This window comes from Notothenia rossii (assembly GCF_949606895.1).
Source record: "Notothenia rossii genome assembly, chromosome: 9".
NCBI classification, from domain to species: domain Eukaryota; kingdom Metazoa; phylum Chordata; class Actinopteri; order Perciformes; family Nototheniidae; genus Notothenia; species Notothenia rossii.
The window spans coordinates 71615782-71628236 of record NC_136907.1 but is presented as its reverse complement, the minus strand read 5'-3'; the positions used below and the strand labels follow the sequence as shown (position 1 = coordinate 71628236).

Below are 12455 nucleotides of genomic sequence, written 5' to 3'. Positions count from 1 at the left end.
AAATCGTGTGGCAATTATTCTTTGTTATCATAACCAGTTTTTTCTTAATAAAGAATTATTTCTACTCCGAAATCTTTACCATGACTAATAAGCAAACCTTAGTAAGTAACAGTTTAGTGGAAATGAAGTGCATTTGCTGAATGATTTCATCCCCATGAATCTAAAGTGTTGTAAGTGTGACCGACAGACAGTCAAACCCTGGCAGTGATTCATAAATGATACGTTTAATTCTTTAAAAAAAACGTTGTATTGAAGCGTTGGTATGCCAGTGTTAATAAGTGCAGGGTTCCTACGGTCATTAAAAACCTGGAAAAGTCATGGAAATTCAAAATGCAAATTCCAGGTCCTGGAAAAGTTATGGAAAACAATATTTTTCCCAAAGTTTTGGAAAAGACATGGACATTTAACCAAAGTTGCATCAAATATAATTTATATTATATCTAATCGCCGTAATAGTAATATAATGATAATAAATACTGTATCGTATAGTAATGAAACATAAAATTGCATTTAACTGTCGAGGTATTTTGCTGGTGAGAGATTTTAGTGGCTTTAGCGTGTAGAAGCTAGTAAGTCTACTATTGGATTTGTTTTAGATCGGCTCAACATGTTTCATATGCAGACCTTATTTTCCTGTTCCATGTTAAAATAAAAATGTTACCGCTGAGAAAGAGTAATTTTTTTGGTCATGGAAAATGAGGTAAAGGTCATGGAGAAGTCATTGAAAATCATTGGTGAAAAAGTTGATGAACCCTGTAAGTGTCAAGTATTAGGGCGATGTTGGCGAAGTCGATAGGGAGTTGGCTTGGCAACTGGAAGGTCACCAGTTCAAGTCCTGGCAGTACCGAGTGCTACCGAGGTGTCCCTGAGCAAGACACCGTTCCCGACACTGCTCCCCGGGCGCCGTTCAAAATGGCAGCCCACTGCTCCTAACACTAGGTCGGGTCAAATGCAGAGAAACAATTTCCCCACGAGGGATTAATAAAAGTCCATCTTTGTTCTTCTTTATTAAAACCTTAAACTTGCTTATTGAGGGGGGGTAAAGAAGAGAGGCAACAAACAACAACAACAAAAAATAGCGTTCTTAAGATGTATTACATATAAAACCAACTATAGCTTGTATAGTGAAGTGCATTAAGATCCAAATTAATCATTCAAATGAAAATAAAAATATTAAATTCGAAGGCAGAATAAATCTGTTGAATCTAAGTGGTTGAAATACTTAAACAGGCGGATATGAATCTACTTTTATCTGATAGAACAAATGTAAACCTACATCAAAAAAACTATGTTATTATAGTGTCCTTCCCTGTTGTAGGTTCAGTGAAATACAACTCGTCCTGTATTTGTCCGATTACTCTTCCAACCCATTAATGGTCTTCCTCTGATGGGACCCTCCATCTGGCCCATAATGTCAGGTATCGGCCCTCAGATTACCCCGGGCCCCTCAGTCGCGTCCTGCGCTCACAGTTCGTTATCTTTACAGCGTGCAGCGTGGCCCTGTGCTCCACTGTGGGGTTTGACATCATTTCAAATCCTTTACTGGCTCCCCTCCTACCTTTTTCAAGCCACAAAAGACGGCATGTGGGCAGAGACACGGGCCCCTCCCTCTTATTACCAGCCTATTGTGAAGCTTTTGACACCCACGAGGGGATGGTGAAGTACTGGGTGGCGGAAAGTGGTGCAGGGCAGGGGACGACCTCATTATCAGCCAGCTGGACAGTCCACTCAACTACCCCCCCTCCCCCTTTTTATCCCTCAACCTCCTCCCATCCAGCAGAGAATAAAGCTCTGTTGTCTGCTTGCCATTAATGAGCATAACAAACATAGCAGGAGCCCAGAAGAAGGATCCTATTTGGACTGCACCAAATTAAAATGGCTCGGCTTATTTAACGCTAATGTACTTGCAAGATTCTTACTGTTACTGAGTTTGTTTTGCACTCATTGTTAGTTGGATAAAAGAGTCAGCTGCATGTTATGTAACACAGGCTACAAGATAGATGCATTGATATGATCCTTTAAAGGGGCCCTATAATACACATTTGAATGTTTATATTAGTTTTTCTCTAGTGTCTTCATGCTTTAATGTTCAAAAATCTATTTTTTGTTCTCATTCTGCCTGTGCTGCAGCACCTCTTTTCACCCTCTGTCTGAAACCAGAGCCCAGTCTGCTCTGATTGGTTAGCTGGCCGGCTCTCGCTCAATCGCTGAGAGATGTCCCCATCACAAGCAATGTGTTGGAGGAGCCCCTACAATAGAAGTCCAAGTGTTAAATAGTGATAAAGAAAGCCCCCAAAAAGCATAGTAGGAGCCTTTAAAGGTTTGTTATCCGTGCCTTGTTACCACCGACTTAACGATCACAGAATGGAGACTCCAGACTCTTAATAAAAACTCCTTGGCTCCTGCTCATTATGAGGATCTTAGGAACGGCTGCAGTGCCTTGCTTGATTCTTATCACGGGATACAAGATCATTAGCTACAGATAAAGTCTTAATTAAATCCCGGCGGCCATCTTGAGCAGGTTGTTCAGAGACAGAATCAGATAGAGCACATAATAGGATGATTGTGTTTTCCACTGTAACACTGGTTTGGTGATAATAGTGAATTCAAACGTCTGGTTTCTCTGATTCAAGGTGTTTCACATTCTCTATTATCTGACCCCTCATGAACCTCTTAATCTTTCATGAGATATCTGAAGGTCTAACATTGATGAGAAATATGATACATCAGGTTTTTGATCCACACACTTTACTTGAGTAATAGGATTACATAATCAGGGTGTCCGCGGGGTCTTAAAAAGTATTGAACGGCATTTTCCAAGGTATTACATTTAGTAGCTTGTTTTCAATAAGTATATAAATTGTCCAAAGAGGTTGTATTCTACAGTCTGCCTGAATGTAATCATTGCGTAGGTGTGTAGTGTGATTCTGTGTAGTTTATTGATGGCATCCCGTTGGGTTTGACGTCATCTGAACAGGACATCGCATGCTCACTGCTTGATAGCGCGCGAAGCTCCGTTTACGCCGGTTGCTAAGCAACATCTTTATGGGGAAATGCAAGTCTGCGTCCAAATGGTTGGAAGATAAGGAGGAAGGACAATCAATACTGTATATAGTCAATGTGAGGTCAAGTGTGTCGCCAAGGTAACCGGTTGGAAGTGGCGATGAGGTCTTAAAATGTATTGAAAGGGTCTTAAAAAAGGTCTTAAAAGGCATTACATCTGACTTCAGGCTTCCTGCATATACCCTGTAATAGGATCAGCTTATTGGTGCTGTTGGTGTATTGACCGCATGTGTTTGACAGTTAATAATATTTGTATCAGCCTTATCCTCAATGCTAACAGGTGACTCAAATGTGTCTTGCCTATACTATTGATAGGCACACAGGCATTTCAGCAAACAGTCATGACTTAATCCAGAATTTTCTATAGATCAAATTTAAAATGTTCACACATATTGCTTCTCACTAGCAAGACTCGCTAGCTTCCTCTGTTTTCCTTTGAAGCCTATAAACCTGGCTTCATCTTGAGCATTCCTCTACAAACATCTAGGTCATGTACTGAAAATGAGAAAGAAGCAATTAAAGATGCTACTTTCTCTATTGATGCTTGTGTTAGTGCAGTTACAACACAACAGGTTACAAAGGCAGCACATATGGCAATCTATTGCAGTGTTACCCAACTTACGGACCGCTTATTCACTGTCCTAGAAACAAAATTGACTCACACTTCTTGATGTCAAAGAAAGATGACCAATGGGCCTTTCAATGTTTCATTTTGTCTCTGTTGGTTTATTGACTTAGCTCCTTTCATTTTGCCCCTGAGCAGAGCGAGTTTAATATCCCCGATCCAGCAGCTCCCAACAACGACTCAAACTCTATCGTACTGATCTAATATTACATTGTTGAGTTATAGTTTACATTCTATAAAGGATATGACAGCTCAGACTATTTGATGGTAGAGTAAATGACTTGTTGGATTTGGTCTCTTTGTGTGTTCACAGCAACAAAGACATGTATCTGTGTGTCGCTTTGGACAAACACATCTGCCACCTGAAATAGAGTTAGAGATAGAATAACATCAGCGTCATCGTTTGAGTCTCTTCTGAAAGAGAGTCTCATAATCTGATCTGCGCCGACTGGTTCCAGACACAAAAAGAGTTGATCCTTGTTCTCTGCACGTCTGAGCCGCTGACGGTCGTTGTGACAGGAACAGGATGGAAACCTCGGTATCTCTTTTTTCCACTTGTGATTCATCAGCATTATTTCTGCTCCGGTCAAGTCTCCGATCTTATCCGCTGTACGTCATGATGAGAGCAGAGCGGCATGCGTCTCTCTCTCTCTCTCTCTCTCTCTCTCTCTCTCTCTAAAGAGATCCCATGTCATGCTTTTCTGGTTATTATGTGTACAATGATCAATAACATAGATCCGTGAGAAGTCCGTGAGGTAAGCAGGAACGTAGGTCATAGAGACAACGAACTGACAATGAACAGGAGGGAGCTAACACCATATATACACAGGTAAAGGGGACACAGGTGGAAACAATCAGGGCGGGGAAAATAATCAAGGACGCAGGAGACGGAAGGGGGCGGGGAGCGTGGAGGCCTGAAATGAGAGGGAGAATTAATTAAGGGGATAAACATAAAGCACAGGGCAAAGGGACATGACAAAACTAACATAAAGAATAAACTTTCACTATAAGTTTCTTAGACTTGACACTGTATGAGAAACTAATGTGAGTTTGGAAAATTGCACAATATAAATCTATTCTAGTAGACCTCAACAATGGAAATATGATCAGTAGAAATGGCCATGACATGGGACCTTTAATGTATAATATCCTGCTTTATATTTAGTTTACTGTACATTTGTATTTCAACATATTTTCTACTTTTTTTATGCTATTTTATTTCTATTTGAGATGTTTACATTTTGAATAGTTTATCTGTAGTCTTTTTCATATCACTCTAGCAATTCAAACAGATCAACATACAGATGTATACAATATAAATACAAGTACTATTATTCTATTTAAATATAACGTTACAATTCATTTCAACTAACAACTCAAATTACAGTTAAATTATTGTTGGTAAGATTGGTCGCCAAACACCTTTTTTTGTGTGAGCAGGTTTTAAGCTCAGCTAGAAGCACATTCCCATTTCTGAATATGACCATTACCCACGGCTGGCCCGCTGCCAGGCTGCCATCCCAGAATACTTTGCTGAGGAGTTTTCAAGCAGATGACACGGCTCCTCCTCCCGTTCTGTCTGAGCCTCGGTGTCATTTATAGCTGTTAGCACTGCTCTGCAAACGGGACGACTCTTGTGACACATTGAATTTCTTTTTTTATAGCCTCCACTTAGGTTTGAACTGTCATCGGGAGCCAAGGCTTTTTAGATCAGATGTGCTTTAGATGACCTCCAGACAGCAGGGCACTGAATGCCTTTCAGATGAGTTCATGGCTCTTTTCTCGTCACCTGAGTGTCCCTTGAGGAGCGTTTTGCTGAGTCTGCACGATTTTTTAAAGCTCTATGAATGGGCGTTACACACTTTTCCACCTGGGAGCTGCTCGACAGTCTCTCTGAGAGCTTTGTGATACTGTGGAGGGAATCAGGCCCTTTCTGTTTTCTTCCTGAACTTAAGGCTACTGCTGCCACCTACACTCTGCTTTCACTTTGGCTGGCCTATGTCAGGGGGGTCAAACTCAATTTCAACTCGGGCCACATTAGCATCATATCATGGTTGCACTCAAAGGGCCAGTTTTATATATAAGACTATATAAGAATAAATATATTAATATTTAATATATATAAAATAATGTATTATATTACATTATTGCCTCTGCATTGGATTATTATCAGATAGGGTAATAACTTCATTATTAACTACGTCTGAAAGCAGAAGTCTAGGGCAAACAATTGCAAGTCTCTTCAGTGCGCATGTTACAAAATGATTTAAAAAGAAAAGCCAAATTCTGGAAAAACAAAAAAAAATAAGTGCAATTTTGGGGGAAAAGTCAAATTCCGAGAAAAAAGTCAAATTTGAGATGCATTGTGGGACATGTAGTTTATGGGCAATGTGCTTCTGTAAAGCGGCATGTAACCGTATAATAAACATATTATATTCTTTGCAAGCTCTTGTGGGGCCACATGAAATGAAGTCGCGGGCCGGATTTGGCCCCCGGGCCTTGAGTTTGACACCCCTGGCCTATGTTGACCTTATTTTGTAAAAAAAAATGGAAACGTGAAAATGCAGGCAAAGCACAATTGTTTTTTGTTTTACATTTTTTAAACAAAATTCATTAAAAAGAAACACACACAACAATAAAAAAAAATGTATGTCCAAGAGAAAAACGTACAATGTACACTTCTTTAAAAAACAATAATTCAGTTTTATAGGTTTACACATACAATGAATGTGCTTTAGATCAGTCGTTCTCAACTGGTCAGGCCTCGTGACCCACTTTTTACTTGGTCAATAAATCGCGACCCAACATTTTGAAGCCTCCAAATCTATTCAACAAAAAATCGTTCTGTAATATATATGCTTTTCAGCGTACAATATTAATAAAAGTGAAGTACAGTGCATATATCCCTTCACAGAACTAAAGTATACTTTTAAAAAAGGTTTAATGAGATGATGGAATCAAAGCTGAACTATATAAAAAGGCACACATGCTGAAAACCCAACCCCAGCAGGGGTGTCTGGGGGGGATTCTCCCCCAGGAGATTTTTTGAAATACTAACATAAACTATGCATTCTGGTACACTCTGAGAAGAAAATAAATAAATCTATTATTACCCGACATATTAATAATATTTTATGCCATTGTTTGTTTTTCACTTTGTTCTGACATCTTGCTGCGAGAAGAGTAAAGAGGAGATAGTCTGTGTGACTTACTTTAAATTGTGGGTAAGGGTAGATAGCCCCCATTGTTCTGTGACCTGTCAATCATCAAACCGGGGGTCATATTTCATTATGTGTTCATTTGTAAATGAAGTTGTACCCATGGATGTATAAAGAAGAGTTCTACCGCAAAGTTATTCTCCGTGGGGACTTCCGGCAACAATCTTGATTCTGATTGGCCAGAAGACTCGAAAAAACATCAGCAAAGATGTTTTATTGAGAAGATGATCACTACGTGACAGAAGTTGTCAAAACCGTTTATGGTCTCCGGTACTTTCCAACGCCGACTGCATGCACAGCGTTAAAAAATCCCCCCAAAAAATCCCAACTTTTATTTTCTTCACTCACACATCCGCGACCCACTCGAAACGGGTCCGCGACCCACTTTTGGGTCGTGACCCACCAGTTGAGAACCACTGCTTTAGTGTATAATAGTGCATACATAATCACTGTAAGAAGAATTAAGTATACATTAAAAAGAGAAAATGTTTACTGTTTAATGTAAATACACAAAGAACTTGGCAGACCAAAGTAATGCTTGTTGCTGCAAGAATGAAAACAGGATTACTTTCTCTTCGGTGGCCGACAGGTGCAAACAAGTTATGGCCCAAAACATTTCCATTAGGAGAAACACACTGAAAGATCAAATTCTATACAATTAAAAAATTAAGTCACATCTGACAAAACGCTGAAAATACAAAACATATTTTCAGATTTGTATGTGTTTTGACCCATTTGGTTTTTATATTTGCACCGTACCTGATGCTGCAGCGCGTTTCTCCTAATGGAAATGTTTTAGGCATCTTTCGCTTGTTTGCACCTGTCGGCCACCGTACTGTCAGCTACCAAAAAATACCTTTGACTGGGTCTCTACAAAATCAAGAGCAGCAAATGCTAATTGTATCTTCACACTGAATCAATTCGTCAATCCATGGTGTTAAAGAAGTCCTTACTCTCAGGTCAGATTGTTCTCCTTGCTTCTCTCAGACCATCCATTTCCATGGCAGCCGGTGATGTGCAGCCGGGTCATTAATTTCTGTGAGAAGATTTCCCGGCTTCACTTCTGTTCACAAGACAACCGAGCAGTGAGGCTTCTCAGCAGAGACATCCTTACTGTTAATTACTTGGAGTTCAAACGCATCAATATTTAATTAATGCATGGTTTGATTCTGGGTAATAAAACGAAATGAACCCACTGACTATCACAAAAATCAACTTATCCAGTAAGGCTTTGTGTGCTATGAGAAGAAGCATGAATCAATATCTTAAGGGGTCACAAAGTAAACCAGGCTCAGGACAATTTAAAGGAAAGACATCTGAAATACAATCATTTTAAACATTTGATTTCGTGTTTTGTTTTTTTCATGTTTCTTGCGAAAAACTGAACGATTTGTTCTGGTCTTTAAAGTGTTCAACACTCCCTTCAAAGGAAGGACACATAACCACTGACTCTAGATAATATTAATAATATAACCAGAAATATATTAAAGTTTAGTTTTAGTTTTCTTTAGTTTTCTCTCTAAATGTCACTTTTTCTTATCTTTTTTTTCTTTTCTTATTTCTATTTTTCTTTGATCTTGCTTGTTGGTCACCTGAGATGAATTGTTGTATGAAATTCTGCTAGACACAAACATTTTATCTTTTAATATATACCTAAAGTACTGTGTCACAGGAGAGTTGCCTACTCACCATTTCTTACTTTCTCTTATATGCAGATTACTTTACCGCTGACAATAGGGACTGCGCTTTTGCTTGAATGAATCTGAATACATTTCATCTTTGTGGCTTAAAGGGACCTTGAGGTGGAGCTGGGTGTAATTAAACATTCCAGAGAAGCTAAACCTGCCAATGGGAGCGCTCACTGAAGAGGAGCCTCTCTTCCTCTGCACACCCTCCTTACCGTGGGATCTGCTGACTCAGCACTACACACATGAGTCATCTGAGAACCAGTTTACCTATCATGCCTCTGACACACACACACACACACACACACACACACACACACACACACACACACACACACACACACACACACACACACACACACACACACACACACACACACACACACACACACACACACACACACACACACACACACACGCACACACATACACCATGTATACAGCACTTCAGGGGACATTACATTGACTTAAATGCATTTCCTGGAGACTTATCCTACCCTTAACCATAACCAACACATGCCTAACCCTAACCCTTACCCTTACCCTAACACTAAACCTAACCAAGTCTTCACCCTAAATGAATGATTCCCCTCATGGGGACCTCCATTTTGTCCCCAGGCGAGTCTCCACACTTGACTGTGTAAACAGATTTAGGTCCCCACAAGTATAGTAATGCTAGATAAACACACACACAATGACTCATCACAAGGCTTGTCTTGTGATATGTTGTTAAACCTGATTCACTTTTGAGGACACACTAAATCCTTATTCTCAAATCAACAACATATTAGAAGCTAATTACCGTATCCTGTTGCCTAATTTCCACTCAGCATGAAACAACAACACATTGAATTAGCAGAACAACTCCTGGTGAATTTCTCACTTTTTATTTCCCCTCAACGTTGTCTCAATGTCTTGTGTCTTTGGTTTTTGTGCCAGTTGGCCTCTTGTTTTCTGCGAGTAGCATGCCAGGCAGTCGGGGTTGTTTGGGTAGATTTGTAAAGCGTGAGTGAGCTTGGAGTGACACGCCCCATAAAAGCTCTATTGTGCTGCTCTTAAATGCATGTCGGGTCTCAGACTGAGGTCAGGGCGGGCTTAGTGGAGAGGAGCAGTATGATAGTTAACCCTCTGCTGCAGACACAAACACACACACACACACACACACACACACACACACACACACACACACACACACACACACACACACACACACACACATTTAATTAACCACGCACACAGGCGGGCATGGTGTGCACATGTTGCAGCAGAGGATGATGTAGAACCTGTTTGTGTCAGCATCGCTCTCTACAGCTGCCGGTGTCGATCCCTCAGAGAATGAATGTTCTCTCAATCTGCTATAGGGCCTTTAGGTCTCTAGGGCAAATCCAAGAATAGCAGCACTGCTGACACTTCATATAAAACCTGTTAACTGCCACAGGTATCTTGAAAAATGTGACTCAACATTACAGATACGATCATTCCAATAATCAGCTAATTAGGATCAGGTGATACGGATCAAGAATTTCCTGTATTATACATGTGTGACCTATTATCATTGTCATTATTTCACATATTGTGATGCATTTAAGGACTGGGGGAAGGGTCGTACATCAGAGAGTATGTCTTGGTATTATTTCTTTACTTAGAGCAACATTAGTTTTATTTGGAGTCTTGTTTGTTTCCATTTGACACATTTTAGTCCAATAATCAGTCTTGTGTAGTTCCTTTAGTTCAAATTGGTATCTACCTAATCCTGAAGGCTGTTTTTTTGCTGCTAAATGCTACACTTGTATTTGATACTTGCTAATTTGGTGTGTCTGTCATTTGACACTGGGCAAATAAAGGGCAGTGGTTTGATTAGAGCCTTCTTTTCTACAAATAGATGAGATTGACCAGGAAAACCAAATCAATGAGAAATGTACAAGAGCCCTCTCTTTCACATGTACTCATTTGTTTCATATTCAAATAAAGTAAAACATGAATCAGTTTGACTCTATCTAGCCCTCTGTGATGTGTACTCTCCACCGGTGAGTATTACTAAATCCCATTTTCTATTTCCCAGAGTAAACAACATTTTGTAATATCCTTAAATGTGATATGCGGTCCCACGCCCGGCAGCTCTGCTCCTGCATTAATAAGCATTCATTTCTGGTTTCTGACAATAAGGATGTCACGTTCACCGCCGAGGAGGAAAGCAATCTCTGGGCAGCGATTGATGTCAAGAAGCAGGGGCGAAAGAGAGGCCGCAGCCTGTTTACAAGATGCTCACATCCGCCAGGGGTTGGCCTGACATTGGAGTGACCTCAGAGACTGCTGCATTCAGCCTGTCTTACTGCCACACACACACACACACACACACACACACACACACACACACACACACACACACACACACACACACACACACACACACACACACACACACACACACACACACACACACACACACACACACACACACACACACACACACACACACACACACACACACACACACACACTGGCAGATGTATATCAGCCCACAAAGGTTTAGCCTCATATATGCATCGGGACAATTTAGCAGGCACGGACAAAAGCACAAAATATGCACCCACACATTTTTAGACACATGTGGGAGACTGACAATTGCAGATACTGTATATGCACACATACTGTATACACAAATGTGAGCAGCGCACTCTACTGAATGACTTTAATTCAGTTAGCTTTGACTGGTTTACTGCTTTTTGAAATATCACTGCAACAGCTGCCTCCCTGTAGTCGGTGTGGAGGCTTGTGCAGCATTTCCAACAGCAAATTGACTTCCAATGCGTTGCATGTCTCACATTTGGCTGATGGAGCAAATCCAGCTGCAGTATATTTAGACCGTGCAGGCCTACTGCAGGTGCTGCAAGCCAAAGATTGATCCGCCTTATAAAAATAACACGTCGTATATCACGGTGTAGCAGGCAGCAGCTTTAAACGAAAGCACGGCTGAATGTGTCCTTGGTTGCAGAAGAATATTAAATTAAATGATCGAGTGAGAGACATTTATACATTCATCAAGTGTGTGTGTGTGTGTGTGTGTGTGTGTGTGTGTGTGTGTGCTGTATTAATTAATTTATTGAAACGGATTACAGTCCAGATTGAGCGCTCATTCATCCAGATCTCCCTAATATAATCTGCCTCTAAACATTTCATAAAAACTTATCTCCCTGAGCTCTCCCGCCGGGTGAGCAATATTTATTCTGTTGTGTTGGAGTCTTAGGCGTCTCTGTCAGGGCTTAGAAGGGTTTATCTGCATCCAGCGGCCCGTCACCGCTCCTTTTGTGCTCTGCCCCCCCCTCCCCAGCCCTCCTTCCCGCCCTGTTTCGCTGGTCGCACCACACTTCCTGTTGAATCCCATTACCAGAGCCAGACGCCGCTCTCTGCAGTAACCGCCTTTGAGGGAAATCAGAAATAGGCCAAGCTGTTGAGATGCTGCCGTGTTCCCATTCCTACTCATCCAACACCCCCTAAAAAGGGTTTTTCCCCCTCCTTTCCTCATTTTTAGTGATGTCATTGGGCGACGTCATCAAACACTCGGTCCAAAAATGCCTCAGTGTGACTGTAACCAGACGCCGTTACTGGAGCTCTCGTTAACGTCTTTATGTAGTCATTGCACTGTGTGGGGTATATTGACGACAACTTCCCTGTTCCACATGTATGTTGTCGCTGATTGTGTTCACCTGGTGCCCTGTGTTGTCTCCTCCCCCTTCACCTGTGTCTAATTGCCCCCCCCCACCTGTGTCTTGTTGTGCTAATTAGTGTGTAGGTATTTAGGCTCTGTTTTCCCTGTCCGTGTAGAGGCTGGGAGTGGGTGTGAGATCTTTGTGGCTGCAGGAG

General features: G+C 41.0%; 1 protein-coding gene across 1 annotated transcript in view; it reads left to right on the top strand.

The window, feature by feature from the left end:
- Nucleotides 1–12455, top strand: part of mtcl1 (microtubule crosslinking factor 1) — a 74537-nt gene that overhangs the window by 17553 nt on the left and 44529 nt on the right. The gene's annotated exons all lie outside the window — the stretch shown is intronic.